An 8,026-nucleotide genomic window follows, 5' to 3' on the forward strand; every position below is an offset into this window, starting at 1 on the left:
CTGAGCCCCTGACCCTTTCTGCTGTGAGAGGAATGAGGGGTGACGGTCAGAGGAAGTTCAGCTCAATTTTGTGGCGGTGCAGCGTGGATACTAGATAATTGTGATTCCTGCCCATGACTCCTCAAATTCATAGAACTCAATGCACGTAGTATCTGTCTCTAGAGCTCTGGGCTTAAATGAACAGGTAAAACTCAGGATTCTTCTTCTGATCTTTTGGGATCTGTTGATGTGAATGTGCACATTTTCATTTTAAAGCCCACTGAGTTTAGATGTCTGTCTCGTTTGGGGTTGTTCACCATGTAGTTTCCTGTATGTTGCCTTTATTGTCATGGCTACAAGCTTGAGAGAGAGATTCCTTAAAGGAACTATATATAAGAAATCTAAACCAAATAGTCGTAAAATCATCCTAATATGTCACAGAGACTAAGGAATAATGTTCATATAACATACTGATGTCACTGACAACAATAGTACAGCCAGAATATTCGCATTTAAAAAATATTTTTACGGTCTGCAAATCATGTTTATGTTTTGAATTTGTGTTTTGGCCTGTTGTGCCACCCACCGCCGTCTACAAGTCACACAGTTAGTAGAGTCTCAGCATCAGTTACAGTTACGACTGAGCTACAGCAGCACTGCAAGCAGCATTAGCAGTGTCCCAGTACATAGCATTAGCAGCCGGCTCCTCCTCTGCTGTATCCCGGCAGCAGCATTAGCAGCAGAGAAGCCAGACTTGCTTCAACGGTCTGCTGGAAAACTGCAGATCAAGGACGCGGCGACGCGGCCCTGCCACGGCAGCCGCCCGTGGGCAAGCAAATCAGTCTCTAGTGTGCCGCTGTCCGCTGTCCAGACAGAGTCTGATGATGTGAAGTGGCATGGGATCCTGGGAGTTGTTGCCTATATCTTACTATATAATGACAAAAACCCTGTCTGTGGGTGTGTCTGTCTGTGTCTCTGTTCCACGTTTTTCTCCTCACTGACTTGGTCAATCCATGTGAAATTTGGCACAGTGGTAGAGGGTCATGGGAGGATGCGAATCGAATGAAGCAATATTACATCAATTGGCCAAAGGGGGGCGCTATAGCAACCGACTGAAATTGCAAACTTTGAATGGGCATATCTCATGCCCCGTATGTCGTAGAGACATGAAACTTTGCACAGAGATGCCTCTCCTCATGAGCAACAAAGTTGCCTCAAGGACCCATAACTCGTACTCGTACTCGTACTCGTACTCGTCGTCCTCCGCTTGTCCGGGTCCGGGTCACGGGGGCAGCAGCCTCAGCAGAGAAGCCCAGACAGTCCTCTCCCCAGCTACTTCTGTCAGCTCTTCCAAGGGAACCCCGAGGCGTTCCCAGGCCAGCTGGGTGATGTAATCCCTCCAGCGTATCCTGGGGCAGCCCCGAGGTCTCCTCCCGGTTGGACATGCCCGAAACACCTCCCAAGGGAGGCATCAGGAAGGCATCCTTACCTGATGCCAAAACCACCTCAACTGGCTCCTCTTGATAACCCATAACCCATGACCCATAACCTCCGCTTATATAGATTTTCTGCCATTTTGAATTTTTTGAAAAACATTTAAAATTGATCTCTTCCTAGGAAGTTTGACCGTTTTGCATGAAACTCAGTGAACATAATCTAGGGACCAATATCTAAAGTTCCCTCTTGGCAAAAGTTGGAAAACTTACTAAAACTGAGCTTCTATAAGGCAATGAATATTGCGGAGGGCGTGGCTCATCACATAAAGGTGTATAACATCTCAAGGGTTTCACCGATCACCACGCAACTTTGTAGGCATATGACCACACATAATCTGAGGGGACCCCTCCATTATTGACCCCATCAAACAAAATGGGGGCTCTAGAGAGCTAATTTCTTATCTAGGCCTAACCGCCATATTGATTTTTACTAAACTTGGTAGATATGTACAACAGGACACCTCAAGGTGACTGGAGAAATTTAACTCTAATTGGCAACTGGGTGGCGCTATAACAACAGAAAGATGCTTAAAAATGGCTAAAATGCGACTGATCACTGTGGCTCCCCCTGTGGTCGAATGTTGTTGTTTTTCTAATTTTTGGTATGACTAAGTCATGGTATGGTATGCTGTACTCAATGGGTATGGACTAGTCTTTTAATAACCACCATTGCTGATAAACATCCATCTGATATGACTCAGGCAGAAAACATGTTCATGGACAAGGAAATAGTTAAGTTTTATTTACGTTGTGTTTATTCACATTATGGCATTTCATTCTATTGAAACAACTGCAACTAACGTAAGGTTAACTTGCTAACTTACCATTAGCATTAGATGAGTGACTACCCATACAGCTACTGTAGCAAACGTTTCAACAGTTATGTGGTGAATTCAATAGTGAAGTACCCAAGTGTTGTTCTTTATGGTCAAAACAATCATACTATAAGGAACTTTGTTAACCAATAGATTTTTGATGATAGTCGACCAGGGTGGGGACACGGACCTTTAGTTAGCTTCCTGTAGCACCTCGAATTCAACCAGTCAAACCCAGCACCTGGACATCTGATTCCAGATTGCTCTGACTCCCTCCCAGGTCAGCAAACTTTCTTTTGCTGCCGTTACACAGGTTACAGACTCAGTGCTGTCACTTACGACCAGCCCACTGTGAACCCCCAGCACTAGGGTTTGCGCTGGCTGAATGCGAGTTGCTACAGCTGGACTGAAGGTCAGTCTCCAGAGCTGTGGCCCACTTTCCACCGGCAAAGTAGTCTCCTAGGAGGGGAGTGAGTCAGAGGGACCACATGGTGCGCTACCTAGCTAAAGCTAGCTAGCTATCTTTAAGTACTTATGTCCTTTAATGATGAATGTCAGAATTATGGCAATATGAACATATTGGAGTACTAGTACTACCTTATGAGCTGCGGCCCACTTTCCACAGTGAAGAAGTCTCCTAGGCGCGGAGTGAGTCATACCACATGGTGCTTACCTTGTTAACAGTAGCTAGCTAGTTTTAAGTAATGATGTCCTTTACGTATTTACGTGATGTTACGTCACTTTACAACTAGGTCCCGTATGTAAAAAATGTAACTTTTATTAAACTAACTATGGATGTTGGGAAGTCTTTTTTTGCACCACTGAACAGCTATCATAGGAGTGAATGGGGCCAACCTCTATTGCTGTATCCATTTTCCTTTTTAAACCCATGGCGTAGAGGGGATAAGATGCCACTGGCAGGCAACCAAATTAAACACACCATTTCTTGGAGAAAATGACAGATTTCTCCGGGTTTGAAGATTGTCAGAAACTTTTGGGATGATGTAAGAACACAGCTCAAGAAAATATGTAACATAGGTCTAGCTGATAGACTTTTAAAAAATGTTAAATACTATGTAGTGCCCTACTGATTTTAGTTCATACTGTAGTAGGATATTTGTGATGTAGTTCTATCCTTATGCTGATTTTGTGAAATACCACCTCATTTATTACTTATCTCTTTTGATTTCTGCATTAATATGGAAAAATGTGTATTTTTGTTAAGGTTTGTTTTGTTTATTTGGAGGTGTTCAAATATCCCAGATTTAGAGCAGACCTTGAACTTCTCATGTCCATTTTGTGTATTGTTAGACAGGTGTAAATCAATCAAGTTAGGGTGAGGATTGTGACCTGTCGGATTCTGCGAAGGGCGGGACTTAATTCAGACAAGACGAGATGGAGCGAGGAGACACCGAGGACAGAAAGAGAAGATGATACGCTGTTTCAAGTTTGTTATAGTCATCTTAAATGCAGTATTTTGCAATAAGTAAGACCCAGCGGGATTGTGACTGTGTGTAACCTAAACCGGCGGGAGTGTGAGCCGTACTGGGAGACGTTCGAGTGAGTATTGTTGCTAAATTAACTGATACTGCTAGCACGTGAAACTGAGTTAACGTTAGCTGCGCCAACCTGCATCAGGCTGCATGTGGGAAGCCTGGGTTTATTTACAAGTTTCTGAGTGAGTATAGATATTGTGACCTGTAAAATTATGCACATTTATGGTTTTCCAACAGTATATTCATTTGAGGTTTTGACTTTTAATGTTAGTGTGCTTCGGACATTGCCACTCATGCTGATGCAATAGAGGTGCTCAGGACTTGCCGCTGCCAGGGACTTCCTGCACGTGGACAGAGCTTTTCTTCTTCCTTCAGCTCGCTGCGGTATCGAGGGTTTGAATGGACTGTTACTACCAGCTTTCTGAGTTTCCAAGGGACCGTGAGTACGAACATTTCTCCACCTGAGGGTTACATATGAGCTCCAACAGCGCGCCAACGAACATGGTACCATACATTGAGTTAGAAAATCCCGGGTATTATCTTTTATTGTTTTTCTTATTTGTTTTGGGGGTTTGAAATAAATATTGTGATATTTTTGCAATCAATCTGTGTGTTTGAGGGTTATTCATGTTTAGTAGTTATGTAAGCCAATTCACGGTATGGAAATTTGATTTATGATGAACATTAAAGGGCTATAGTTGAGTAAGTATTAAGCATGGGAGTTAAAGCTCACACATACAGTATAGCTATATTATAAGTAGGGGTGTAAATCACCAGCTTCATCACGATACGATATTATATTGATTTGTTTGGATGATGATACGATGTTTGCCGATATCACAAAGTCTGTCACGATACGATTTTGATTCGATTCGATTCAGGAGCCTGCAATCAATATGACGCGATATCATATGCCCATCTAACACAATCATTTACATCAACTCACAAAAACAACTAGAATATGATTTGACCATTTTATTTCTGAGCTCTGTTTGTTGTTTGAGCAGAGGCGCGCTTGCCCAGAAATGGTGACACAGACGTGCTATGTGAATTTCAAAATAAATGTGTATCTTTAAGATGACGATATAGATCGATGTTTTCATTTTGCATCGATATAATCGGATCATTAATCAATGAATTGATGTGGATCAACGTATTGTTACACCCCTAATTATAAGCTAACTATGTCTCTTTGCACCTTGGTTTTGAATCATATTTTTGTACACAACTCCCAGTTTTATATTTGTAGCCATCACCTATTCCTCTCCCATGCAAAAGGGTGTTTAAAGTATAGAGTGTGTAATCACAAGGTTTGTGTTAAAATTAGGAATTGAGTGAGGGGCTACATTTATATGCTGTGTTATTTCAAATAAGTAGTACTGAATATAAATATAAGTTCTACGGGAACTCCACAGGGCACCTTTTAATCAAAAGAGAAAATCTTTTTTCCATTTTAAGTAAATAAAATCTTCATTTTAGGTACAGCAGGTTTGCTCTGGTATAACTGGGCCCTGAATTGTGTCAATTTTTGTGGCTGCATATAAGTTATAATCAAACGTACATGTATAACATGCACATAGAGTACTCTTGTGCCTATCGCTTGCTGCTTATACAGTTGAAACCCTCTGTGCCGTACTGGATCCCACAGTTACCTCTATGAAATGTGTAGAATTATAGGTCTTAATATCCTGACACAATATAGTTTGCTCACTGTATAAGCACAAGCATTATCACTGGTAGCACTGGTACTACCGTTATGTAAATACTGTATATGAATAATCCTCACATAATCATATAATGCAAATAGAAGCCAGCAAGAGATTTTTTTTTCACAATTAACACAAATACTAATCATGCTCACAGGGCACCTCGTGTGGGTTTAGTTCAAGTGTATTCACAGTATTACACCTTAAATCCACCCCCCTGCCTGGCATAAATATGTAACAGATATTTTCAAAATTATGGCCTGTATTGTTTGCTACCATACTGCTCCAAAGATGTTCACTTTTCCTCTGGTAGCATCACTGAAAACATGATTTCAGCTAATTGTTGAGTAAGTGTCAGTGTAGTCTATAAAAACAACTGCACTAACTTTGCACTCTTACGAGTTGTTTCACAAGAAGTTTTACTTGTCAGATTACAGCAACAGCACTGCACAGTTTTGTACTGGTGCAGTGTATTCTATTTTTTTCCACTGGTTAATGAATGGAAAATATAAATTAATCTTTAAAAAGTTGTTGAAGTCAGTTTACAGCTTTGCACATATAGCAACTGCTCTGCATGTGAAGAAGATGTCAGGAATAATCATTGACCTTCATATTGGCTATTCAGTCTTTACATGCCATAGAAAGAAAGAAGTGCAGTGATTACATTATATGCATTATACTTTTTGCATTTCCCCAAACATTCCCACCTTATGCATAATCTACCATAAAATGCTGCTTAAAAATGTGTAATTATTCATAGGGAAAAGCTAATTACATGTTCCCTAAATAGTTGCACATTTTTGCAGTGGCATTTTGACATGCAGTAGGAGGCAGGAGACATTTTTGACTGCTGGCCTGATGTGACGTGCACCGGACTCATGGTGTTGTCTTTTTTTCATCTGCAGTATGTGAATGCGTGCATGGTTTTTGTTATTGCAACCCCTAAATAGGGCACACATTCTAGATCCCTGGAAATGAACCGAGCATACAACAAACAAGTTTCAGTGGTCACATTGTGTTTGTAAAGAATGAGTATCAAATTGCACATACAGGGATAATGGCTTTATTTTTGCCCACCTGCATAGTGCACTGATGATATCCTTTCTGATGTGCCACTTAGAAACAATGCTGTTTTGTCTGGTGTCTTTTGAGCCCTGCTATCTCAGCTTGATGAGCATGGTTTGATATTCTAAATTTATAATAAGAAAAATGACCAAAATAACAGGCAGGGTTGGCAAGTAATGATTCAGAAAGTGAGAAAGTGTGATAGATCATGATTTCATTGCTGTTCACTGTATGAAAGATGCTAAATGCATTAATCCTGCACAGCAGTCTCTTGGACAGAAAAAAACCTTGATTCAAGATGTTTCGATTTTCCTTTCCTTTTTTTTTCTTTGTTTAATGGCTTGAAATGGACAGATGGACACTTGGTTCTTAAGGAGAATTTCTGAGCTCTACAGAAAGCATCCGAGTAGATTAATACATGGTGTAACTGAACAGACATATCTGGATATCAAAAAAAAATTATAATCCTGTTGCAATGTTTTTAATTAATAAATTTAAAGCCGAAAAGCCTTAAATTGAAGTTTTAATCCAACAATTTACTCAGTTTTCCATGTCAGTGCAGTCACATGTCCAGTGTTAGTTATTCACTTTTGCCATCTAACTGAAACTGTCTCACCATATTTAAATGGTTAAATGTTACACCTGTAACATAATGTATGTGTTAGATTTTGTTGTGACTAAACTGACATAATTCTCTTGTTGAATTAGTTATTCACAGAATTCCCATTTCCATATAATGTTTGTAAAACCAATATGAAGCCTATGATATTAGATCAATAGAAATTATTCATAAAACCTCAGGAGCAACAGTATTATCATATTAATCAAATTCAAATGCTACTTTCCATTAAAGTGTGCATTATATACAGCAAATTTAAATCCACTTCTCTTTTTGCTTGAAAACTGATCAAAATTTCAACTCAGCTTACAAATTGTACTCTAAAGCATACTTTTACTACTGTACTATAAGAAAATGGAGCTTGTATTTTAATTTTCAAAGTGACCGACATTACCTCCACTAGGCTTTTACAATTTAGAAAACATGGCATGATGTTTAACACAATGAAACAGAAATACCATCTACCTAGGGTTCTTGTTGGTCAGTCACCTAAGGATATGACTACTCAGGACTGTTGTCAATGTGTGAGCTCGCTCCTTCTGCATATTCGTTCGAAGGAAAAGAGCTGTTGAATAGAGTGAAAAGAGAAAGATTAACAATCACACCACTGTTGGACTTCCTGGCCACCTACAGGTCACCTCAAAAGCTGCTGGCTGGTGCGAATATACCCCTGTAACAACCTTTATGGGTTTTGTTTTAAAACCATAACTGGGAACATTGACAAAAATTTGATCATCACGTGGAAGGTAAAGTATGTTTTTATTAAATGAATCATTCTGTTAAAAATAAATAGAATAAACAACATTGTCCCACTAGAGCAGGAATTGTATTGGTCTCATCTCATTCTAAC

Source organism: Epinephelus lanceolatus, chromosome 14 (assembly GCF_041903045.1).
Source record: "Epinephelus lanceolatus isolate andai-2023 chromosome 14, ASM4190304v1, whole genome shotgun sequence".
In the NCBI taxonomy this organism is placed as follows: Eukaryota; Metazoa; Chordata; class Actinopteri; order Perciformes; family Serranidae; genus Epinephelus; species Epinephelus lanceolatus.